General features: G+C 42.0%; 1 long non-coding RNA gene across 6 annotated transcripts in view; it reads right to left on the bottom strand.

Moving 5' to 3' along the window:
- LOC131381617 (uncharacterized) overlaps positions 1-26,465 on the bottom strand; it is a 175,756-nt gene that overhangs the window by 123,634 nt on the left and 25,657 nt on the right. For 5 of the 6 annotated variants that reach the window (XR_009210484.1, XR_009210483.1, XR_009210486.1 and 2 more), the window contains exons 4-5: positions 20,728-20,935; positions 4,137-4,384 (exon numbers count right to left, since the gene is read on the bottom strand). This is a non-coding gene — a long non-coding RNA (uncharacterized LOC131381617). The remainder of the gene's footprint in view (positions 1-4,136; positions 4,385-20,727; positions 20,936-26,465) is intronic. The other variant, XR_009210480.1, reaches the window with a different exon arrangement.

The raw sequence follows: 26,465 nt of genomic DNA, 5'->3' as shown, positions 1-26,465 counted from the left end.
ATAGTCTCCAATTCCATCCAGGTTGCTGCAAATGCCATTATTTCATCCCTTTTTATGGCAGAGTAGTATTCCATGTTTTATATATATACATATATATCACATTTTCTTTATCCACTCATTGATTGATGGGCATTTGAGCTGGTTCCACATTTTTCCAATTGCAAATTGTGCTGCTGTAAACATGTGTGTGCAAGTATCTTTTTTGTATAATGACTTCTTTTCCTCTGGGTAGATACCTAGCAGTGGGATTGCTGCATCAAACTGTAGATCTACTTTTAGTTCTTTAAGGAATCTCCACACTGTTTTCCCTAGTGGCTGTACCAGGGAAATAATGTAACTTTCCCTAGTCTTTGTTTTATTAAGCCTCTGTTTCCCCATTTTACATTCCCACCAGCAGTGTAAAAGTGTTCCCTTTTCACTGAATATATGATTTTTTGATTTTTTTTTTTTTTTTTTTTTTTTGAGACGGAGTCTCGCTCTGTCGCCCAGGCTGGAGTGCAGTGGGGCAATCTCGGCTCACTGCAAGCTCCGCCTCCCGGGTTCACGCCATTCTCCTGCCTCAGCCTCTCCAAGTAGCTGGGACTACAGGCGCCCGCCACCACGCCCGGCTAATTTTTTTTTGTATTTTTAGTAGAGACGGGGTTTCACCGTGGTCTCGATCTCCTGACCTCGTGATCCGCCCGCCTCGGCCTCCCAAAGTGCTGGGATTACAAGCGTGAGCCACCGCGCCCGGCTGATTTTTTGATTTTTACATTATGGCCATTCTTGCAGTACTGAAGTGATATTGCATTGGGATTTTGATTTGCATTTTCCTGATAGTTTGTGATGTTGAGCATTTTTCCATGTGCTTGTTGGCCATTTATATATCTTCTTTTGAGAATTGTCTATTCATGTCCTTAGCCCACTTTTTTTTTTTTTTTTGAAACAGTCTCACTCTGTCGCCAGGCTGGAGTGCAGTGGCACGATCTTGGCTCACTGCAACCTCCACCTCCTGAGTTCAAGCAATTCTCCTGCCTCCGCCTCCCAAGTAGCTGGGATGACAGGCATGCGCCACCACACTCAGCTAATTTTTGTATCTTTAGTAGAGACAAGGTTTCACCATGTTGGCTAGGATGGTCTCAATCTCTTGACCTCGTGATCTGCCCACCTCTTGCTGGGATCGTTTGTTTTTTTCTTGCAGATTTATTTGAGTTTTTTGTAGATTCTGGATATTAGCCCTTTGTCAGAGGTATAGATTGTGAAGATTTTCTCTGTAGTTTGTCTGTTAACTCTGCTGATTATTTTTTTGCTGTTCAGAAGCTTTTTGGTTTAAGTCCCATCTATTTATATTTGCTTTTGTTGCATTTGCTTTTGGGTTCTTGGTCATGAAGTCTTTGCCTAAGCCAATGTCTAGAAGGGTTTTTCTGATGTTATCTTCTAGAATCTTTATGGTTTCTGGTCTTATATTTAAGTGTTTGATCCACCTCGAGTTGATTTTTGTAAAAGGTGAGAGATGCGGATCCAGTTTCATTCTTCTACATGTGGCTAGCCAATTATCCCAGAACTATTTGTTGAATATGGTGTCCTTTCCCCTCTCCACTTTATGTTTTTGTTTGCTTTGTCAAAGATCAGTTGGCTGTAAGTATTTGGCTTTATTTCTGTGTTCTCTATTCTGTTCTCTGTTCTGTTTTATAGAACAGAACTCTATTCTGTTCTATAAAATGTGCCTATTTTTATACTAGTACCATGTAGTTTTGGTGACTATGGCCTTATAGTATAGTTTGAAGTTGTGTAATGTGATGCTTCCAGATTTATTCTTTTTGCTTAGTCTTGCTTTGACTATGTGGGCTCTTTTTGGGTTCCGTATGAATTTTAGGATTTTTTTTTAGTTCTGTAAAGAATGATGATGGTATTTTTATGGGAATTGCATTGAATTTGTACATTGTTTTTGGCAGTATGGTCATTTTCACAATATCGATTCTACCCAGCCATGAGCGTGGAATGTGTTTCCATTTGTTTGTGTCATCTATGATTTCTTTTAGCATTGTTTTGCAGTTTCCCTTGCAGAGGTCTTTCACATCCTTGGTTAGGTATATTCCTAAGTTGTTTTTTGTTTTGTTTTGTTTTGTTTTGCAGCTATTGTAAAAGGGGTTAAATTCTTGATTTGATTCTCAGCTTGGTGACTATCGGTGTATAGCAGAGCTACTGATTTGTGTGTACTAATTTTGTATCCTGAAACTTTGCTGAATTCAGTTACCAGTTCTAGGAGCTTTTTAGATGAGTCTTTAGGGTTTTCTAGGTATACAGTCATATCATCAGCAAACAGTGACAGTTTGACTTCCTCTTAAGGGAGCTCTTGGATGCCCTCTGTTCTGTCCATTTCTATCATTGACCTCAAAGATTAATTCATGTGAACATATCGGTGTTGCGAATAGATAACCTTTGGAGTCTCTGGATAAAATCTTTATCATTTAAAATGGGTCTACAGAGGAAAATAATTGTTTTACAAAAAAAAGACATGCACTTGTATGTTTATCACAGCACTATTCACAATAGCAAAGACATGGAATCAAAGTGCCCACTGGCAGTGAATTGGATTAAAAAAATAGGGTTTATAAACACCATGGAATACTATGCAGCCAGAAGAAAGAACAAAATCATGTACTTTGCAGCAACATGGATGCAGCTAGAGGCCATTGTCCTAAGCAACTTAATGCAGGAACAGAAAACCAAATACCACATGTTCTCACTAAGTGAGAGCTAAATGTTGGGTACTCGTGGACATCAAGGTGGCAAAAATAGGCACTGGGGACACTAGAAGGGAGAGAAAGTGGGAGCAAGCAAACTATTGGGTACTATGCTCAGTACCTGAGTGACAGGATCAATCACATGCCAAAGCCCAGCATCACACAATATTCCCATGTAAAAAACCTGCACATGCACTTCCTGAAACTAAAATAAAAGTTGAAATTATTTGTAATAAACAAATAAAATGGGACTATTATAGATGTTCCTTAACCCAGAGAATCATTCTGATAGTGTGAATTTTAGGTACCTTTACCATGCAAGGCTGTAAGAAATATACATTAGGGAAACAGATGGAAATTTAGTTGCTACTTCAGTCACTTAAAACTGACTGCTGTGTGTATGTGTATATGTGCACACAACCACATGCATGTGGCCTGTGGCAGCATGGTGAGGCATGATGACATGCTATTATGAAGTGAGGGTTAGGGAGAGAAGCTGCTTGTTTTTTGGCCAAAGATTTCCTCTGAGTCTGCCAGAGAGAGACAGGGTGAACTTAAACCTTGCTTCTCTATCACAGACAGATATTTTCTTCTCTCCTCTTTGTATTCCTAGTACTAAGGGAGGATGTGTGCCCAGAGTGCCAAGAAGAGTGCCTGGCACATAGCAGGCATTCAATAAGTGTATTAGTCCTTCCGCAAGCATCCACTTAGCTCTTGTTTTATGCCAGGCACTGTTTATACACCAGAGAATAAAACAGATGAAGACCTGGCTCTCCTGGTGCTCACATTCTAGTGGCAGAGACATTAAATAGAGGGGAAGGAGTGAAGTGAGGAGGAGCCTTTAAGAAGTTCAAGTTGGAGGCAAAAGGAGGTAAAAACAGACTGCATGCGTGTAACCTGCACTGTGTTCCCTTTCTCTGGGCCATATCCAGAATGACATAGAACTATGATAGTTCTATGGCAGGCCGAGTTTGGGTATTTAAATTGTTTAAAGAGGGAATTGGGGCCATGCGCAGTGGCTCACACCTGTAATTCCAGCACTTTGGGAGGCCGAGGCAGGCGGATCACAAGATCAAGAGATCGAGACCATCCTGGCCAACATGGTGAAACCCCATCTCTACAAAAATACAAAAATTTGCTGGGTGTGGTGGCAGGCACCTGTAGTCCCAGCTATTCAGGAGGCTGAGGCAAGAGAATCGCTTGAACCCAGGAGGTGGAGGTTGCAGTGAGCCTAGATCATGCAACTGCACTCCAGCCTCGTGACAGAGTGAGACTCTGTCTAAAAAAAAAAAAGGCGGGGGGGAATTGGGATAAGTTGAAGGAAAAACTTTCTTACTAGGATAGATTGCCAAAGGAAAGTGCAAATTCCATTCCTTGAATAAAAATGGGTGATGAAAATCCAATTCTTACCAGGAACCATGAGTTGATGAAAGAATGCTGGACAGGAAGTCTGCATTCCTGCTGTGCTGTTTGTAAGCTGGGCGACCTTGGCCAAGTCTCTCCACCACCGTAAACCTCAGTGTCTTCATCTACAGAAAGAGAAGGGAGTATCTGATGACCACTGAGTTCCCTTCCAATCCTGTGGTTTCAATGACACCAAACTCTTCTGGTCTCTTCAAGTCCTCTACGTCTATATTTTCATTTACTGTAGGTTTTCACTGGAAAAAACAGAATGCATCACTTCTTGGAATATAGTGTTAGCCTCAAGATTTCTTAAAAAGTATAACCCACTGCCGGGATTACCATTGTGAAGAGTCTGAGAGAGGAGACAGAGGCAGAGACAAGGGTTGGGGGCAGAAGGAACACATATAACACCACTATGTCTGTGTATAGACAGGAAATCTCAAAATATCTCTCATGGTCATGTGGGGCATCTCCCTCACTGTCATAATACAGGTAAATCAAGCTCTATACAATCTATACTGTTGAAAAGCAGCATAAAAACCCAATTTTGGTCACTTAAATTACAGAAATACACTACAGAAATTGCTATTAAAGAGAATCTTTTAATATCTTTTGTGATGCAAATGAATGCCCCATATTTCATTTTCATGACAATCTGGGTTTGTATGAATTTATATTTAAAAGTTACAGCCAATATTTACCAAGGGCCCACCCTGTATCAGGCTCTGCACCAAGAAGTTTGCATACAATATTGCATCTAATAACAGCCTCACAAAATTATTTCTGATTATCACTATTTTACAGAAGAAGAAAATGCAGCTCAGAGAAGTTGAGTGATTTACCCAAAGTAACACAGAGGGTAGTAGGAAGGAGAATGAGTAGACAAGCCTAAATTTATCTAATCTAAGAGCCAAATTCTTAACCACTACTCTATACTGCCCAAAAAAATTGAAGCAAAGTCTGCTCTGGGTACATCTGGAGTCTAGGGACTCTCTTTGTCCTGTAGCTTCTATTTTCTTAGTCCAAGTCCCCACACCCATTTCTCAGCTACTGAACCTTGTTTACAGGCCTGAAAAATGGCAAGCGGTTTTCGGGCATAGATTCTGCTCTCAGAAGCCCAAGACTCTGAGCCAAAATAGGCCATGGAAGGCTCAAAAGAGAGTGGCCAGGCCAAGAGAAGGCTCAAAGCCATGTTATGTGGGAACAGTGGAAGAAGTGAACAGGCTTGGACTGGAAAGAAGAAGCCTCCAGGGAAACATGTGCTAACAGAGTTTTTCACAGCTCAGCTATCTTATTTGAAGAAGGCACTTCAGCCAGAAGCAGCAGACTCAGTACATTCAGCAATGCAGATTGATTTTTAAAATACAGAAAGAAACAGAAGGTGATCTGTAGCACAAAGTCAGGTATTTAAGTTTTAAAATTTTTAAAAATCTGTGACAGGCCAGGCGTGGTGCTTCAGGCCTGTAATCCCAGTACTTTGGGAGGCTGTGGCAGGTGGATCACCTGAGGTCAAGAGTTTGAAAGCAGCCTGGCTAACGTGGTGAAACCCCGTCTTTACTAAAAATACAAAAATTAGCCAAGCGTGGTGGCACGCGCCTGTAGCCCCAGCTACTTGGGAGGTTGAGGTAGGACAATCACTTGAACCCGGGAGGCAGAGCTTGCAGTGAGCCAAGATCGCACCACTGCACTCCAGCCTGGGCAACAGACGGAGACTCCGTCTCAAAAAAAAAAAAAAATCTGTGACAAAAAAGTACATGTTTTACAAGAACTCATACAAATAGAAAAATACACATCATATGCTTTAGGATGGTTGCTTATGAGGAAGAAGTAAGGGGGCTGGGAAGAGTCAAAAGGAAGAAATAAGTGGCATATGCCTTATTTTTACCTTGGTCCAAATATATGCATGAGGACCACATGTGTTAAGCCCCAGGAGATAATGCTAGGATCCGCAGGTGAAACTCAAAGAGCACTATTCAAAATACATCCCGAGCCCACACACTTTGCACACCAAGATGCTATTGTCTCTGGCCCGAACTTCCGCAGCAGCCTCTAACTGCTCTCCCTAAGCCCACTCACTTTCCCATACAGTCTATTTGCAGAGCAAATTTTCTATAACTTAAGTCAAATCATACTAGGACCCTCCAATGACTCCTTGTCGTGTTTAGAGTAAAATCCGGTATCCTCACGAAGACTCCCAAGGCCCCATGGGTCTGGCTCCCATGGTCTGCCTCTCATTCCCTTTCTAACCTCAAATCTCACCATCCTCCCCTGTGCCTTCCGCATTCCAATCACACTGGCCTCTTCACTGCTCCATAAACCTGCCTCAGGGGCCTTTGCACTCACCGTTTCTGCTGCTGGAATGCTCTTCCCCTTGATACTCACATGGCTCTTTCAGGACTCCACTTGAAAGCCAGCTGTCTGTGAGGCCTTTCCTGACCACACTAGTTAAGACTGCAAGTGTCCGCCCCGGCATTCTCTTTCTTTCTTACTTATCCCTGTCGTGCTCTTCATTTTACTTGCCTTTATTCTGTCTCCCTTCTGTAGGAAGCAAACTCCAAAAGCACAGAGATTGCTTTCTATTTTGTTCACTGTTAGATCCTCAGAACTTAATACCTGGAGCATAGTATGCACTCAATAAAAGCATTTGAATTGATTTTTGTTCAACTTAAAAATTTTCCTACAGAGTTGACTGTAAATGAAATGAGATATCTCATAAGGTAGTGAGCTCCCCACCTCTGGATGTATTCAAGACTGTGAAAGCATTCAAGATGTATTCAAAGCTGTGATCTTTTGGTAAAGATACAAAAGGAAAAATTCAAGCACTAGGTATTTGATTGGACTAGATATTAACCCAAGTGCCTCCCAACCCTGAAATGTCATAGTTCTGTGAATCACCACGAAGAGGCTAAGACTCTTTAAACTGAACCTAGGGGAGGTCAGCAAATGCTTAAGAAACCAAGGTCATAGTTTCTCCATTCTTCTCTGCCTAGTGAATTGAGCACCAGTAGCTTTTGGTTTGAGGGGGACAGGGATTGTTTTGTTTTTCATCTCTAATGTGAGTCTTTTAAGCCCCACGAATCTATTTGGAAACATTTTCTCTTGAATACAAAAAAGCAGCATACATCTAATTGCAAATGAGAACTATCAGGACAAGCTAGTGTTATCAAATAACCGTATGATCTGAAAAAAAAAAGTCATCATCTCACGTAATTTAAATTCTTGCCCTTTGCTCCCTTGTGTATATTTTTGCATTAAAAAGTCTGCTTAAAATTAGTTCAGTTCTTCCCTTTTGGGTAGATTATAAAACAAAAACATGAGAGGATTATAAAGAGGATGCGAATTACTGATAGTTGTGATTTCTTCTAAAGAGCTTCTTGATTTGAAGTGTGGTAAGAAAGTTCTCTTCCTTTGGAAAGACCAAGAGGATGTGTGGTCTAGGGTCTGTACGAATTAGTGATGTCACCATCCTCCGGAGAAGAAAACACTTTGATGTTTTACGTATTTTTTTATGGTGATAAGAAAATTGCAGGACCTAAGAGAGAGAGATCCATGCTTTACATCCTATAAAATGTGGGCTAAAGTATGATTCAGATATTTTCTGCCCTCCCCTTGTCTCTGCTAGAAAGTGGGATTCTTTAATTGTGTGAACAATTCAGGGATCCTGTAGGTAAGTGGATGATGGGCAGGAGGAGTGGTCCTGTGTTCTCTGAAGTCACAATTCTGAAGGCAACCTACATGCTATTGACAGCAGAGGAGGTGTTCCCTCCCTGTTTACAACTTTCCTCGGCACAGAGACAGGGGACCCATGGGAACATCCAATTACATTTTTATTCCATTAAAGGCAGTGAGGTGCAGGTTTCTCCTGCTACTTTTACAGTCCTTTCTAAACAAAGAAGGGGCTCTGAGTTTGAGATTTTTCAGGCATTACATTCTCCTCCTGTTGCCAATTTCTAGTTTATTTCTAAAGAGAAGCCCACAGGTGTACCATAACTGAGACAAACAAGCACCAATAATTACTATTTGTTTAGCCCATCCCCTGCCAATGTAGGGATACATCAGGGGAATCTTTTAACGGAATTCCTCAACACTGGGCTGCATAATGGTCTATAGAGTCATTTTTCCTCTTCCTGACATTTTCCCTTTTGTGCTCCCCACACCCATTCTCTCCCCTATGATGGAGCAGTTCTTTATTCTACAGAACATTTGCTTTATTATAGAAACTGAGCACACTAAAAGAAAAACTTTCAACAGTTATTCAGCAGTAGATCCTGGGCAGCTCTCTCCGTGCCTAGCACTGAAGTCAGTGCCGAGGTAAAGATGGGAGTTGGTGGTGAGCTGGGGGAAGGCAGGCACTGTAAAGGGAGACACGTTTGTACTCAAGTAGAGCAGACAGGATTGTTTTTATAAAAGAAAATAATTAAAGAATAACATAATACAAAGAATGCATAGTATGAAAAAGCACAGCATAGGGTGCTTCATGCCATAAAAACAATGAGTAAGGGCCAGGTGTGGTGGCTCATGCCTGTAATCCCAGCACTTTGGGAGGCAGAGACAAGTGGATCACCTGAGGTCAGGAGTTCGAGACCAGCCTGGTCAACATGGTGAAACCCCATCTCTACCAAAAATACAAAATTAGCTGGGCGTGGTGGTGGGCACATGTAATCCCAGCTACGTGGGAGGCTGAGGCAGGAGAATTGCTTGAATCCTGGAGGCAGAGGTTGCAGTTAGCCAAGATTGCAACCTTGCACTCCAACCTGGGCGACAAGAGCAAAACTCCGTCTCGGGGGAAAAAAAAAAAAAAAGAAAAAGAATCAGTGAGTATGTTTGGCACTAGAGAAGACAAGATTTGTGTGGTTTAACTTGGACTGGGCCTTGAGTGACAGAAGAAAGAAACTGGAAAGCTCGCAAGATCAGTCTCTGTATGAGCCCAGTCAAAGTCAGCTGGCCCACTTGCTCTGCCTTTCCTATTGGCTTCCTTTCTATGATATAACCACAGCTGCAGGGGGGCCACAAATAACTTCCCGGGAATTAAGCAGGCCAAATATTTTGGTCCCACTGGATTGTTCAACACTTAGAACCCAATTCTCAGAAAACACAAAATTAAAATGCTGCAACTAAGTCAACAATCTCTCCCTTTGCTACAGAGAGCTGGGTGGACTTCTATGCACACATTTGTGAGTACCTTTTCTCTAAAGGAAAAGTTTTAAGCAGGAAACAATTAGCAAGAAATTTTGGAAGCAGGTATAAGAGCAGAACAAAAAGGCCCAGTCCCAGAAAAGGACAGAAGGAGTTGGTGCTCAAATCCCAAGCAGAAGGAATCAAGTCTCCAAGTATGGTGCAGCCCCCTCCAGGGGATGGATCTGACAGTCTCTTCTTGTTAAAGGCCTTTATCAAGTGCAAGCTTCAGGCCCCAGGGGACAGGCCCTGGCTATATGACCAAGGGTACCTTCTTTAACCTCATATGGAAAGCGGAACAATCCTACCTACCTTGAAGAGTCTGAATTTTAGATATAATAAAACAAAGGTTTAGTACAGAGCCTAGAACAGAAATTACTCAAGTGGAGTTTATTATTACCATTGTTAATTATAATAATTTTAATATCACCCTTCTCCTCTATCAAAGCTTCTTACTTCTTTCTTTCCTACCTTTTTTTTTATACTGCAATAACTAGAAAGTTACATACTCAGATCCCCATTGGGTTTTCTTCTCCTGTTAGTGCTTTGGGTCATCCTGGTTTAATCAGTCCTTTTAAAGGATCACCAGCCATTCTTCTGGCTGACATTTTAATCAGGATTTCCCAAGAATCCCAAAGGAGGGGGAAAATGGAATTGCAATGAAAAAAAATACACTTTCTCTACATGCCAGTAAATTATAACTCTGCAGCCGCCTCAGAAAAAGAACAAAAGACACGTGGTGGAACATTTTTCTGGCTGAAAAAATTGACAAAGCCGTGGAACCAAATTCTTTGCAGTATTGATGGGGGGGGAGGGCAGGGACGGGGAACAAGTGCAATTCTGCAGAACCGTGTTCTCACAATTACTCTAACTCGATACCAAAAGTGTTCACAGGACACCTTTGGGGTAGGAGGAAAATGTCTGCTCCTCTCCACGCAACCTTATAAAGACAGAAAAAAGGAACAATTTTACGTATCCAAAATAGAAGATAATATTCAAATAATACATTCAGGGCTTTGTGCTCCAATGACACAAAATATTCTGCTGCTCATAATATTTCTCCTTGAGGAACTCTTTCCAGCCCTGTGGTCAGGTCTCCCCTTCAAATAGTCCTGAAGATCACTCTAAAATGTCTGTTCTAGAGATGTGAGTCGGTCTGACTGCTGCAATGGAGGAAGTGGCAACACAGAAGCTAGGCAGCCTGGGCTTGCACCTTAGCTCATCACTTCTCTACTCTGTCCTTCAGCAAGTTACTCAACCTCTCCGAATCCACAGTCACCTTGTCTGCAAATCAGAGATACCAACGTTACCTTCTAGTTCAGGCTGTGTGGGAGTTAAGTACAGTAATGCATGCAAAGAGCTCAGCACACTGCCTGGATGCAGCATGGAAACCATACTTATTCATTAGCGCTTGGTGGTGAGGTGCAGAGGCAGAAGTGGGAGGAGGTAGCAATTAGGAAGCAAGACCGAGCATGACGTCCTGACAGTGCCTGCCAGCTCCCATCCTCCCTCTACCCCTCCCCATACCACGTTCATTGCACCCCAGATTAGAGCTATTAACCATAGTAATAATTACTGCTTGTATGAGCTTTCTAGAGCTGCCATAACAAAGTTCCATAGACTGGGTGGCTTCAACAACAGCATGTATTGTCTCAGGGTTGTGGAGCCTAGAAGTCTGAGATCAAGGTGTGGGCAGAGTGGGTTCCTTCTGAGAGCTGTGAGGGAGAATCTGCTCCATGCCTCTCTCCTAGCTGCTGGGGTTTGCTGGCAGTCATCGGTGCCCCAGGCTTGTAGATGCACCACAGTGATCTCTGCCTTCATCTTCGCATAGTGTTTTCTGAACGTGTGTGTGCCTGTGTCCAAATTTCCTCTTTTCCTAAGGACAACAGTCATACTGGATCCAGGCCTGCTGAAGTGACCTCATCTTAACTAATTACATCTTCAACAACCCTGCTTTCTAATAAGGTCACATTCCAAGGTACTAGGGTTAGGTCTTCAACATAAATTTGCAGGGGAGAGGGAGACACAATTTTATTCATAGTGCCACTTTTAGCTCTGTGACCCTGGGCAAGTCACTTAGCCTCTGTGCCTCAGATTCCTCAGGGCTAGTGCAAGGATTGCTGCAGAGCTGTGGTACACTCCCCACATCCTCTTGGGTCTTGTCAGGGTGGTGCTGGCAGCCTGAGTTCCCACGGCCTGAAGGCTTTCTCTGGGCAGCCCAAGTCATTCTGTCCATGCCACACCAGGCTGAAAGTTCCAGAGGACTAATATTCACAGGGGTTATTTTCCCTTAAAACATCTCAATTTCCTCCAACTGACTTCAGGTTCCCACCTGCGTGACTGATCACTGGAGAGGCAGCAAAGTGTGGTGTTTAGGATCATGAGCTGTGAACAAAACACACCTGGATTCCCATCATGGTTCTGCCACTTTATAGCAGAGTGATCTTGGGCACGTTGCTTGATATGGCTAAGCCACAGCTTTCACCTCTGGAAAATGGGCATAATGATAGCTGTTCTCTGAGGACTGGATAAGATAAAGCAGGTATAGCCAATACTATTAATAAGAGCTCATTAAAAGTTATTTATGATTCTTATTCATTTATTTATCTTTTTTTATTCTGTAAAGATGGGTCTGGGCATGCCTATGACAATTTTCTCTTCCCCATGGCTTTCTCATTGCTACCTCTACTTCCCTCCAACATGCCTGCCATGCAGTAGGCACTCAATAAATGCTGCAAAGAGTGAACGGATAAATAAATGATGCGAGAAGATTTAAGCTATTACTCTTCACGTTTTATATTCTGCTGTTTCCAGAAAGGATTTGAGCAGGTTGAGGAGTTATATGAGTCAGAGTTTATATATTCTGACACGTAAACCCTGGAAGGTAAAACATATAAGCAAAGATTCCAGAAAGCCGAAGACCGGGAGAATTAATTAATTAATGCTGACTCTCCCTGCCTGAGTGAAAGCCTCAGGCTAATAACATTCTGAAATTGCTTGAAAGCAGTTATAGTCGCAAAACCGAGGTATACCAGGAGACCACTGGGAGCTTTAGTAACATTACACCTGAGCTCTTTAAGTCAGGAGGGAGCTCCAGAGACCACTCACAGACTGAAACAAGATGGGGAAAAGCCTTACTCAGCAAATAGCACACCATTAACTTGGTGTGTGTGGACAGTACCCAGGGAGGCAGTATTTGAGTGAATAAAAAAATCAGAGTGGATAAACAGGCCAACATGGGGGGAGGGGGCATGCAAGACTGCCAGCTCCTGAGGAAACTCAGAGTGAGACAAGTTGGAATATGTGGGTCACTATGGAAGCATTTTTAAGACAACACACATTGAATCAATGGTAATAGTAGCAGTCAAATAATGTGATAGAGTGGTAGTGATCTCATTAAAATAATGGCTGAAGTGCATTGTGTGCCTGCTATGTTCACCACACTGTCCTGGGCACTTTAACTGTGTTTAGTGCTCATTTAAATCCCCACAACAGCCCTACAGGGTGGGCTGCATGATTATTCCCAATTTACATTTGAGGGAACTGAGGCACAGAGAGGTTGTATTAGTCTGTTCTCATGCTGCTAATAAAGACATATCTGAGACTGGATAACTTATAAAGAAAAGGAGGTTGAATGGACTTACAGTTCCACATGTCTGGAGAGCCCTCAAAATCATGGTGGAAGGCAAAGGAGCAGCAAAATCACGTCTTACATGGTGGCAGGCAAGAGAGCATGTGTAGGGGAACTAGCCTTTATAAAACCATCAGATCCCGTGAGACTTATTCACCGTCATGAGTACAGCAGAGGAAAGATCCACCCCCATGATTCAGTTACCTCCCACTGGGTCCCTCCCACAACTTGTGGAAATTATGGGAGCTACAATTCAAGATGAGATTTGGGTGGGGACACAACCAAACCATATCAGAGGCTAAGTAATTTGTTATTCATGCGTAATCTCAGTCCTCACCACAATGCTTTGAAGGAGTTACCATTACTTGTCCCCATTTTATGCATATGCAAACCAAAGCACAAGGCTGGGCACGGTGGCTCACGCCTGTAATCCCAGCACTTTGGGAAGCCGAGGCAGGTGGATCACTTCAGGCCAAGAGTTCAAGACCATCCTGGCCAACAGGGTGAAACCCCATCTCTACTAAAAATAGAAAAATTAGCCAAACTTTGTGGCACATGCCTGTGGTTCCAGCTACTTGGGAGGCTGAGGCAGGAGGATCACTTGAGCCTGAGAGGCAGAGGTTGCAGTGAACCGAGATCACACCACTGCACTCCAGCCTGAGTGACAGAATGAAACCCTGTCTAAAAAATAAAAAATAAAAAACCTGAAGCACAGCTTCACACAGCTAGTCACACAGCTAGTAAGTACTAAACCCGGGTTCATAGCCAGCCAACTGACCCCAGAGCCAGTTGGTTGCTATGTGAAATATATTTAGAAATATATTTAGATTCACCTCAAAGAATATCTGGCATGGAATTTTTGTTTTGTACTCGGTAATAATAGCAAACACTTATATAGAGCTCGCTATGGGCCAGGAATCATTTTCAGCACTTTTAATAAGTAACTTATCCTTACAACAGCCCTCTGAGGGGGGTTGTATATTATCCCCATTTTACAGATGAGGAAACTGAAAAAGAGAATTGAAGGGCCTGGCCCAGAGTCACGGTAAATAGTAGAGCCAGAGATTTTGGATACAGGCTTCTGGGCCCAGAGTCTGTGTTTTTAACCACTCTGCTCTCCTGCCTAAGAATATTGTGTTGGTCTATTGCGGACAATGTTGTGATTAGTAATGGTGAAAAAGAAATCAGCAACAGCAGTGAGTGTCCTTAAAGCCTCATCTTATCACAGAGGAGTACTCACATCATTATGTTTCAATGCCAAGAATTTCTCTTAAAATTTTAGTCTAATCCGGGAGAAATGTTCGTGTGCCCAAGAAAGTGGAAACATGAAGGGAAGCACAATGGTGTATTTCAGACCACAACAAGATGCAGAGACAAGGCCGTGTTCATCCCGCACACCTGTCATTCCCATCCCAAACCGCAAAGCCCTCTGCCGCCTGTCGGCATGTAGTAGCCGTCAGGACTGTTGATACCACCCATGAGGAACTGGAACTGCAGTTCCACTCCAGCGTCCCCCCTGCCTTTGGAGAGCAGGCCATTGCTTTATTTTTTCTATACCCTGCTGTTTCTTTTCTGTACACGCTATTGTGAGAAGAGGTGCATAAGGAGATAAAGCTGGGAGATGCTGGCCTGTTGAGAATACCTTTTGTAGCTATCCACATAACACGAATATGAATATGCTTGCCCCTGCTGACAACTGTGCCGATGGAGGACCCTTCTGAGCGGTAAGCCCTGCCTGCTCTCCCCGCTGCTAAAACATCTCCATCTGCAGTGTGGGGTGGGGAGAGGCAGTCACAAAACATCAAACAGAATGGCTGGAAAGGATTTGTCTCTTTTTGTATTAATGTTCAAAATGCCAGGAGTGTTGGCTGGGTGTAGAGGCCTGTGTGCTCCAGTGGTGATACCTGCCCCACAGACAAGGCTTTTGACCCACGGGGTGGCCATACTCTTGAGACTATCTGGTTTTCCTCAGTGATCCCCGCCTGCTAAATCTGGTAAGATGAAGTCCTATGCAGAGAGTGCCTCCATCTGCAAATCAAAGGAGGAACACCAGCATCCAGATCTGGGGGGGCCTTGACTGGATGCCCCCTCCTGGCTTCCCATATTATCTCAACACACATCAGTCACACTGTATTGAAATTCCCACGGAACTCAATGGCATGTCTCACCCAATAGGCAGTACTGTCTTTGATCAGAAAATATGTTTTGTTTACTTTTGTTTTTGCAGAACTTGGCTCCCAGCTAACGTAAAGCACTCAGTACATATCTGATGATTCCGGGCAGTGACTCAGTCTGGAGTGGTAGCAGCAGTACCAGCTAATGTTAAAAACAAAACAAATGGGGACTTGTTTTCATCATCATTCATTGAAAACTTGTTTACTGTACTGGACATTTTGATACGGATTATCTCATTTTATACTCACAAGCAACCCTCTTATGTAAGGAGCATAATTCTCCTTATTTTGCTGATGAGGGAATGGAGGATGGGAGAGGTTAAGTAACTTGCCCAAGATCACAGAATTATTTAGTTAGTTGTCTGAGCTGGGATTCGAAGCAAGGAAATTTGATTCCAGCTTCTGTGAAATTAAACACACCTTTCTCATAGCCCCTTAAGATGCAAGTTTCCTTTTGCCATTCTGGGATTGTTTTTCTTCTTTCTCCTACTTCACCCCTCTTTTTCCTTTGGTGTTCTTTTCAGTCAACTTCACCTAAAACTGGTTGGAAGGTGGAGTACAGAGTATCCTTAGTCCTGACCCTAAACCTTGTCCCAGATCCTATATTCCAGACAAGACCAGATGGGCCTAGGTTAGAAAATCTTGGTCCTGATTGGAATTCATCTCTGTACTTGAGGGAGCATCCCCCTGGTTGAAGCATATGCTTCAGACTCTGAAGAGTGGCCCAGACTCTGCCACCAGCCCATGGTTGACCTTGGGCAAGTTTCTAACCTCTGAGACTTAACCTATGTAAAACATGAGCATAGGCCAGCATGGTGGCTCACTCCTGTAATCCCAGCACTTGGGAGACCGAGGTGGGTGGATCATTTGAGGTCAGAAGTTCAAGACCAGCCTGGCCAACATGGAGAAACTCTGTCTCTACTAAAACTACAAAATTAGCCGGGTGTGGTGGCGCATGCTTGTAATCCCAGATACTAGGGAGGATGAGGCGGGAGAATTGCTTGAACCCGGAAGGCAGAGATTGCAGTGAGCTGAGATTGCACCACTGCACTCCAGCCTGGGCGACAGAGTGAGACTCCATCTCAAAATAATAAAAAAATAAACAAACAAACAAACACGAGAATAATAATTCCCGCCCTACATTTTTTGAAGGTTAGTTTCCAGAAGACTGATGAAGGCCAATGTGTACAAACGTGTTTCAGACATCTTGAAATACTCTTTGCCAGTGTGAGAAGGTGGTGGTGTCCATATTCCAGTGGTTCTTATTTAGATCACTGAGGTAGATTGCTTTTATTCACTTATGTTTGTAATCTAATAAAGAGGAGCGAGAAAGAAAATCTCCTTCCTCTGGGAAAGAGAGAGATACACAGAGGTAGAGAAGAAAAAACAAAGAAGGACTGAGAAACAGAAGAAAGAGAAAGGCAGGGGAGAAATGGGACATAGTTTGCAAAGAGGGAGGGGAAACACAGGCTAAAGAAATCAGAGACAGAAGGTGAGAGACAGAAACAAGGTTGGAGAGAGAGCCAGAGAGAACTCAAGGCTAAGACTAAGTTACACATCTATTTCATTAGATGCAACGAGTAAATTGCCTCCAAGATTAAGCACACACCTAATATTAATAACTTAATTATTTTTTCCTCCAACTGGTTGACCTTTAACTTCCTTCTCCTTAGCTGTTCCTCCCCACTGCACCACATTAATCACCCACATTAACTAATCACTTAAGTATGTACCAGGCAGGAGGGGCTCTGTTGGCAAGAACCATGTTGCCAGTGAAGAAGCTGTTTTATTTGCACACAGGACCTGCCACTTGCACCTAGTTTGTGACTGGCATTTTTCCATGCTAGGTCACTTGCAGTGTCCACCTGCTAAGCATCTTACCCTCACTGCTACCCTTAACCCCTGGGCTGTCCTGTTGCACACAGAATAGGCTTGATACGGAACTAGTTCAGGTAAATTGCGATGACAGCCCAAAAGCTCCAGCCAGTGCTCAGGTGAGGTGAGGTCTAATAAAAGAAAACTCTTTTTTTATACCTACACAATACTTCTGACATCACATGTGTTGGTTTTCCACCAAATAATTCTCTAGTTCTCTGCAGACACCAACTGGCGTCCTACAATTTAATTCTGACACTAACTACCCAGGGTTAGTGTAGATTTCACAGGTTAAGGACTCAGTCCCAAAACACTGCCCCTACTTCAGATACCAATCCCCAGCCCAGGCCTCCCATAATTCTGGCCAATCTGCTATAAATTGGGGGTTTCCACGACCCCCTCCTCAGGTTTGATAGTTTGCTAGAAAGCCAATAGAACTCAGGGAAACAGTTTACATGCCTTACTCTTACTGGTTGATTATAAAGAATACAATTCAGGAGCAGCAAATGGAAGAGATTAGTAGGGTAAGGTACGGGGAAGGGGTATAGAGTCTCCGTGCCCTCTGTGGATGCAAAACCCTCCCAGCACCTCCACGTGCTCACCATTCCAGAAGCTCTCCAAACCCCATTGTTGGGGCCTTGATGGAGACTTCATTAGGTAGGCATGATTAACTAAATCTTTGGTTATAGGTGATTAAGCCAAGTTCCAGCCACTGTCCCCTCTCCTGTTTGGGGGTGGGGCTATAAGTTCTAATCCTCTAATCATATGGTTGGTTCCCCTGGTTTGTGACTTCTCCCAGAGTCACTGCATTAGCACAAACTTGAGTGTGGTTGAAAGGAGCTTATTATAAATAGATGTTCCTCTCACACCCAATCTCCCAAGAAATTCCAAGGGTTTCAGAAGCTCCGTGCCAGAAACCAGGGGTGAAGACCAAACACATATTTCTTACTGTATCACAGTACCACAAATACCAACCTGCCAAAGGCCCAAGAATGATACACCCACTTCTGACAAATGACAGTGATGTTCCCTTCTGCTTTACAGATAAAGGGCAGGGCCCACATTTGTGGTGTGAACATTAGTCCTTAACCCCTAATTGCCAGATGACTTTTCCACCTGCCCAGCTCCTGCTGTTGTGCAAATCATCTTGAAGACTGCTTATTCAGGGCAGCTTCTTCATAGCCTCCACTGACATTGTGAAAAGAAAATAGATCTCAGGGCTCCAAAATCACTAAGCCAAGGGAAAAGTCAGGCTGGGAACTGCATCAGGCAAACCTGCCTCCCATTTTATTTCTAAATAACATAGCTACAAAGATAAAAAAAAACTACATACCTGGCCGGGCGCGGTGGCTCACGCTTGTAATCCCGGCACTTTGGGAGGCCAAGACGGGCGGATCACGAGGTCAGGAGATCCAGACCACGGTGAAACCCCGTCTCTACTAAAAATACAAAAAATTAGCCGGGCGAGTGGCGGGCGCCTGTAGTCCCAGCTACTCAGAGAGGCTGAGGCAGGAGAATGGCGGGAACCCGGGAGGCGGAGCTTGCAGTGAGCCGAGATTGCGCCACTGCACTCTAGCCTGGGCGACAGAGCAAGACTCCGTCTCAAAAAAAAAAAAAAAAAACTACATACCTCCCTCACAATTTGCCAACAAGGAAATTCCTCACAGACAAAGGACAAGTAGAACTCAAAGTCAACCCTCTGAGGCTCATCTGAGACAAATTCATATCTGATTGCTTCCTCTGCTCTACTGTTTACGTAAAAATGTAGATTCACTGAACCAGACTAAATTGTGTATTTAGTGGAAGGCTGATCAAGGACTCAAAAGAATGCAACTTTTTGTCTCTTGTCTACTTCTAATGGAAGCCCCCACTTCAAGTTGTCTTACCAAACGGAACCAAAGTACATCTTACACATATTCATTGATATCTCACGTCTCTCTAAACTGTATAAAAGCAAGCTGTACCCTGACCACCTAGGGCACATGTCGTCTGGACTTCCTGAGGTTGTGTCACAGGTGCGTCCTTAACCTTGGCAAAATAAACGTTCTAAATTGACTGAGACCTATCTCAGATATTTTGGGTTCACAACATCCCTCTTAATCCCTAGATGGAAGTGAATAGCTACACACCTTATATTTGTCTCTTGCATTGCAGCTTCCCTGTCACACATATCTTGCTCCTCACAGCACTCCTGTCATGCTGATAAGAAAGGTAAGGCTCAGAGGAGTCCATAGGTTGCCAATTAGTACTCATGGAGCAGCTACTCTATGCCAGGTCCTGTCTGAGGCCATCCACAAGCCCCTCGTGCAAGCCTCTGATCCCAGTGGCAGGTAGTTATGACTTACTCCCAATTTGCAGGTGTGGACACTGAGATTCAATGGGTTTAGTGGCTCAAGCATGGTCATGTGGTAGCCAGAAAGCCAAGGCTGGGACTGAGACGTTGAGTCTACAGTCAAGCATAGCAGACAGATCTTCCTACATTCATCCCTAAAGGATTTCAGATGTAGATTTGTTTGTGAAGAAAAAAAAGCTTATTGTGGGTAAATCAGGTTTGTGCTGGCCAGTAAAAGCTTTAAAAACAAAATTATAGTGCCTACAAAATTATAGTGTCTACGATGAACAATTCTTTTTATTTGCACATCCCCTCTCTGTGCCTTCAATAAAATGGGAGTACTGACTACTCACAGAAGAGGTTTCTAAGAAATCCAAAGCCTACTCGTACCAGTATCCTTAATACAGGCGTCCTGAACAATGAAAGTTGCTTTCCTAAGTGAAACTAGACTCGAGTGGTTTGTTCTACCCTGTTATAGTCATCCAGTCAGTAGAAGTGTTTGCGCAACTTTTTTTGAAGTTCCAAAAAAACCCAAGGAGATAATAAAATACCATCCTCTGTATTGAAGTCTGAGATTCACTAAAGCTGAAGACTGCAGATTGTGGTGTTTGATTGCCCTAAATGAAAATGTTGGAAGATAAAGAATCCCCTTGGCTCTAACCTTTAAGGAGTAAACCATGCCCAGAGGCAAGGAAATGCAGCCAGTCCAATATATTCTCCCTCTGCCAAATTCCACATTCTGCAAAAATTCTCTCTTCTTCATAACTACATTAGTGAAGAAAACAATCAGTAAGAAAACTCCAGTTCCATCCTAAAGGACTGAGGGTGCAAAACAAAAACTTCAAGTAGTTCAGTTCCCAAGCTTAAATGGTTGACCCCTTATTCTCTGTGTGATATTCATGCATCTTGATGTTCAAAGTAAAAGCTGGTTCTAATGAAGCATGAATCGTGCTGTTAGTCTCATATAAGGCAAGACCTTTCTAACCACTTCCAACTGCAGGGTCTTTGTTTTAGGAACGGTCTGGAAGATGTTTTTTGGAGAGTAGTACACTCTGATAGGATCACTACCTCCCTCTAACACCTAAATACAACAATGATCCTTCATGTCCTTCTTTCTCTTCTTAACTGAATTGAATGACTACCCCATTTGACAATCCATCATTTCCCATGTGACTTCAACAGAATGATTATAAAGAGTGTTATTTCTGCAGAAAATATGCAAAGGTTTCTTCAGTTTTCTCATGGGTCTCTATTAATCCTTTGATATTCCTATCATGCTCACTTGAGGCATTTTTCCAGTTATTGTAAAATAACTGTGTGACAAATTTCCCCAAAACTTACTGGCTTAGAAAAACACCTATTTTGCTCACAAATGGGCAGTTTGAGCAGGGCACAGTGGGAATAGCTCACCGCTTCTCCACTCGTCCCAGCTGATGGGGTCAGTCTGGGAGCTGTGTCACCTGTCGGCTTGTTAACTCATAATCTGGCATCTGGCATCTGGCCTGGGAAGTATCCAACAGCTGGGGAACAAAACAACAAGCACTCCTTAAGCATCTTTCTCCATTTCTCTCTGATCTCACCACATGGTCTTCCCAGCATGGCAGCTTCAGGTGGGCCCCTGAAAGAGAAGGCAGATGCCATTTCACTTTTATGACCTAGCTTGTGAAGTCATACAGCATCACTTCTGCCAAACTCTTGTCTTTGGAAGCAAACTTCTAAAGTCCACCCATCTTCAAGGAGAGAAAGATTAGGTTCCACCTTTTGTAGGAAGAATGTCAAAGAATTTGCAGAAATGTTTTAAAACCACTGAAAGTATCTATCACATCATATTCTTGATTATCTCTTCTGATTGTTAACTGGTTCAACTTCACCAGATCCATTTGCCAGTGGTTTTATGGAAGTTTGGCATGTCAGGTCCATGAAGGCTGGAATAGTCAACGTTAATCTCTAACACTTAGTACCTAGAAAATGGTACCAATTTGGACACCCAAGTAGGTACCCAATAAATATTTATTAAATTAATGACTGATTCAACAGTTCCCCAATATCACTTTAATCACCTTCATGAAATCTTGCTTCTTTTAAAAAATTTGCAGTTTTCCAAGAACAAACCAAACCCAAAGCTAGCAGAAGAAAAGAAATAACAAAAATCAGAACAGAACAAAATGAAATGAAAACCAAAAAAAAAAAAAAAAAAAAAACAGTGAAACAAAAAGTTGGGCAGGGCATGATGGCTCATGCCTATAATCCCAGCATTTTAGGAGGTTGAGGTGGGTGGATCACTTGAGGTTAGGAGTTCGAAACCAGCCTGGCCAACATGGTGAAACTCTGTCTATACTAAAAATTCAAAAATTAGCCAGGCATGGTGGCACCCGCCTGTAATCCCAGCTACTCAAGAGGCTGAGCTACGAGAATGGCTTGAACCTGGGAGTCGGAGGTTGCAATGAGCTGAGATCATGCCACTGCATTCCAGCCTGAGCAACAGAGCCAGACTCTGAATAAAAGAAAGAAAAAAAAAAGGTGGTTCTTTGAAAAAGTAAACAGAATTGGTAGATCACTAGCTAGATTAACCGAGAAGGAGAGAAGATTCAAATAAGCTCAATTAGAAATGAAAATAGGGCATTACAACTGAAGCCATGGAAATACAAAAGATGGTTCAAGACTACTATGAAAAATTCTACACAAATAAAGTGGAAAAACTAGAGGAAATGGATGAATTACTGGAAACATACAACTCCCCTAGCTTGAATCAGGAAGAAATAAAAATCCTGAAAAGACCAATGACGAGCACTGAGATTGAATCAGTAATTTTTTAAATCTGCCAACAAATAAAAAGCCCCAGGACCAAATGGATTCACAGCCGAATTCTACCAGACATTCAAAGAAGAACTGGTATTAATCTTACTCCTTCTCAATAGTTGAAACTATTACAAACTATTCAGAAGGAAGGAATCCTCCTTAACTCATCCTATGAAGCCAGTATCAAAGCCAGGAAAGGACATAACAAAGATATTGGATTTTTTGGACTACTGGAAACTACAGGCCAATATTCCTTATGAACATAGATGCAAAAATCCTCAACAAAATGCTAGCAAAATGAATCTAACAACATATAAAAAAAAATTCACCAGGATCAAGTGGGTTTCATCCCAAGGATGCAGAGATGGTTCAATAGATGCAATTCAATAAATGTGATTCACCACGTAAACAGAATTAAAAATAAAAACCATATGATCATCTCAATAGATGCAGAAAAAATTCAATACAATGAAAATCCTTTATGATAAAAAGCCTCAATAAGCTAGGCATAGAAAGAACATACCACAAAATAAGAAAAGTCATATATGACAAACCCATAGCCAATATCATACTGAATGGGGAAAAGTTGAAAGCATTCCCCCTAAGAACTGGAACAAGATGAAGATGCCAGCTTTCACCACTTCTATTCAACATAGTACTGGAAGTTCTGGCTGGAGCAATCAGGCAAGAGACAGAAATAAATGGCATTCAAATTGGAAAAGAGGAAGTGTAAACATCACTGTTCACTGATATATGATCATTTACATAGAAAACCCTAATGACACCTCCAAAAGACTCCTAGATTTGATCAATGAATTCAGTAAAGTCTCAGGTTACAAAATCAGTGTACACAAATCAGTAGCACTGCTATGCACCAACAACGAGCAAGCTGAGAATCAAATCAAGGACTCAATTCCTTTTACAACTGCTACCAAAAAAATTATAAAATACTTAGGAATATACTTAAGCAAGGAGTTGAAAGATATTTACAAGAACTACAAAACGCTGCTGAAAGAAATCACAGATGATACAAACAAATGGAAATACATCTCATCGCTGATAGATTGGAAGAATCAATATTGTGAAAATTACCACACTGCCCAAAACAATCTACAGATTCAGTGCAGTTTCTATTAAAATACCGATATCATTTTTCACAGACTTAGAAAAAACAATCCTAAAATTAATATGAAACAAAAAAAGAACCCAAATAGCCAAAGCAATCCTAAGCTTGAAAAATAAATCTGGAGGCATCGCATTGCCTGACTTCAAATTATACTACAAGGCAATAGCAATAACAGTAAGGTACTGGTATAAAAGTGTATACATAGACCAATGATACAGAACAAAGAACCCCAAGATAAAGCCAAATACTTACAACCAACTGACCTTCGACAAAGCATACACAAACATAAACTGGGGGAAGGACACCCTACTCAATAATCAGTGCTAAAAAATTGGCAAGCCACATCTAGAAGAATGAAACTAGATCCCTATCACTCACCATATAAAAAAATGAACTCAAGATGGATTACAGATTTAAATCTAAGACCTGAAACCATCAAAATTCTAGACCAAAATCTGGGAAAAACTCTTCTGGACATTGGCTTAGGCAAAAAAGTTATGACTAGGACCCCAAAAGCAAATGCAGCAAAATGTTAAATAAATAAATATATGGGACTTAATTGCACTAAAAAGCTTCTGAACAGCAAAAGAAATAATCATCAGAGTAAACAGACAATCTATGGACTGGGGGAAAATCTTTACATCAAACAAAGGACTGATATCCAAAATCTACAAGGAACTCAAATCAGCAAGAAAAAAAATAAACAATTAAATTTAAAAGTGGGCAAGTGATACGAATAGACATTTCTCAAAAGAAAATATACAAACGGCCAAAAATACATGAAAAAAATGTTCAGCATCACTAATCATCAGGGAAATGCAAATTAAAACCACAATGAGATACCACCTTACCCCAGCCAGAATGGCCATGATTAAAAAGTCAAGAAACGATAGATGTTGGCACAGATGGATGTGGTAAAAAGGGAATGCTTATACACTGTTGGTGGGAACATAAACTAGTACAACCTCTATGGAAAGCAGTATAGAGATTTCTTTAAAGAACTGAAGGAACTACCATTTGATCCAGCAATCCCACTACTGAATATCTACCCAAAGAAAACAAAAGCCATTATATCAAAAGATACCTGCACATGCGTGTTTATCATAATACAATTCACAATTGCAAAGATATGGAATCAACTTAAGAGCCCAACAAGTAGATAAAGAAAATGTGGTATACATACACATCATGTGATACTACTCAATCTCCAAAAAGGATGCTTTTTATGCTGTTCTTTGTAGCAACTTGAATGGAACTGGGGACCATTTTCCTAAGTGATGTACTCAAATGGAAAATCAAACGCAGCATGTTCTCATAAGTGGAGCTAAGCTATCAGTATGCCAAGGCATACACAGTGCTATAATGGACTTTGAAAACTCCTAACGGAGGACGTTCGGAGGGAGGTAAGGAACGAAAAACTGCCTTTTGGGTACCATGTATACTACTCAGGTGTCGGGTACGTTAAAATCCCAGACTTCACCACTATACAATTCAACCGTGTAACCAAAAAACACCTGTACCCCTAAAGCTCTTAAAATTAAAAAACAAAACACATTTAAAACAATTTCGCAGTTTTTCTTTGCAACCAGTTTTCTTTGTGTTTTAATTGTATCATCTGAAGTTAACAACTTGGGGCAATCGGTAAGAGACTAGTCAAAAAAGATATTGATGAAATGAGCCAAGATAGTACCTAATATTACCCAAGGAGGGATATTGCAGTGGGGACTCATATTATAAACGGTCGCTTCATTTTGAAGCACTATTCCCCACATGAAAGCTTATAGCCATAGGGTCCAGATCATGAAGACAGATAAAAAGGACTCACAGAATACCTTTGAGCAAATCAAAATCCCTTCACCTTCAAGTTTTCTGGCTATGGAAAGGCATTTCCTCTCAAGTTCTTTTTGGTGATGTTAGAACTTAGAATTTTAGATCAGGGTAATAGATCTAGACGGGCAGATATTTAGTATCCATGATAGCAAACATAATTAATAATGATAATAAATACCAGTGATGTTTTAAATAACTGCTGATGGGGCTAGGCACGGTGGCTCATGCCTGCAATCCCAGCACATTGGGAGGCCTAGGTGGGAGGATTTTTTGCGGCCAAGAGTTCAAGACCCGCCTAGGAAATAAAGTGAGACCCTGTCTCTACCAAAAAAAAAAAAAAAGTGTTTTAAAAGATAAGCCAGGTATAGTGGTGCATGCCTGTAGTCCCAGCTACTTGGGAGGCAGTAGTGGGAGGATCCCTTGAGCCCAGGAGTTGGATGCTGCAGTGAGTTATGATCACGCCACTGCACTCCAGCCTGGATTGCAGTCAAAGAGGGTCAGGCACATCTAGCCACCTATTAAGATCTGTTTGAGGAAGTTAGTTTGAAAACTGGTCTAGACCACAGCCAATCACCTCACCTCCAACCTTCCCTCCACGAGCTCCCACAGCAGGGTCAACTGAGCAAATCTGTGCTTGTCAAAGTCAGACCATAATTTTCTTATTTCAGTTTCTCCATGAGCAAAATGGGGAAGATAATGCCAGCAAGACTCTGTCTTTAAAATAATAATAATAATGACAGCTGCTAAAGAACATTTACTATGTATCAGACACTGTACTAAGCACTGTGCATGTATGATCTCACGTAGTCTTTGCAACAAACCCTTGAGAAAGGTGTTATTTCCATTTTTCAACTAAATTACAGAATGTGATAGAAACAAGACCAAATTCAAGTCCAACAGCGTAGCCCATGCTATTAACAACCATGCCTTCTTACCTCCTGTGATTGCTCTGCAGGGCAGAATGACTACGTAAAGCCTGACCGTGAAACTAGTCATACAGGAACAGGAAACCCAGAGTAAGGGTCTGCCTCAGGCCTCAGCAAAGGACATTTAGTTACAGGGAAGACCAGAAGTATCAGGTTATAACCCAGCTTCACAGACAGCTTTCTGTAGGTGTTGACACACATCCTTTCCTCTCCTCCTGGTCTCCTGACAGGCTTTCTCAATAACTCTAATTTTAAAACCTTTCTTCCCAATTAATCAGAGCACATTTCTTCTGTGGTGATTAAGTCATTGCTTCCATCTTATCCCAAGATTAGACAAAATGACTATTTGACCCATTTTTAAGTGGTGTGTTTAGGAAATGATATTTTTAAAGTAAGCTAAAAATTAAAGATGGCAAAGGCCTTTGTCCCTAAAGCTGATCTCTAAAGACTCAAAATAGTTTACAGAC

This window comes from Hylobates moloch, unplaced genomic scaffold (genome assembly GCF_009828535.3).
Source record: "Hylobates moloch isolate HMO894 unplaced genomic scaffold, HMol_V3 SCAFFOLD_2, whole genome shotgun sequence".
In the NCBI taxonomy this organism is placed as follows: domain Eukaryota; kingdom Metazoa; phylum Chordata; class Mammalia; order Primates; family Hylobatidae; genus Hylobates; species Hylobates moloch.
The sequence above is the reverse complement of the archived record's forward strand: the minus strand, read 5'-3'. Positions and strand labels throughout refer to the sequence as shown.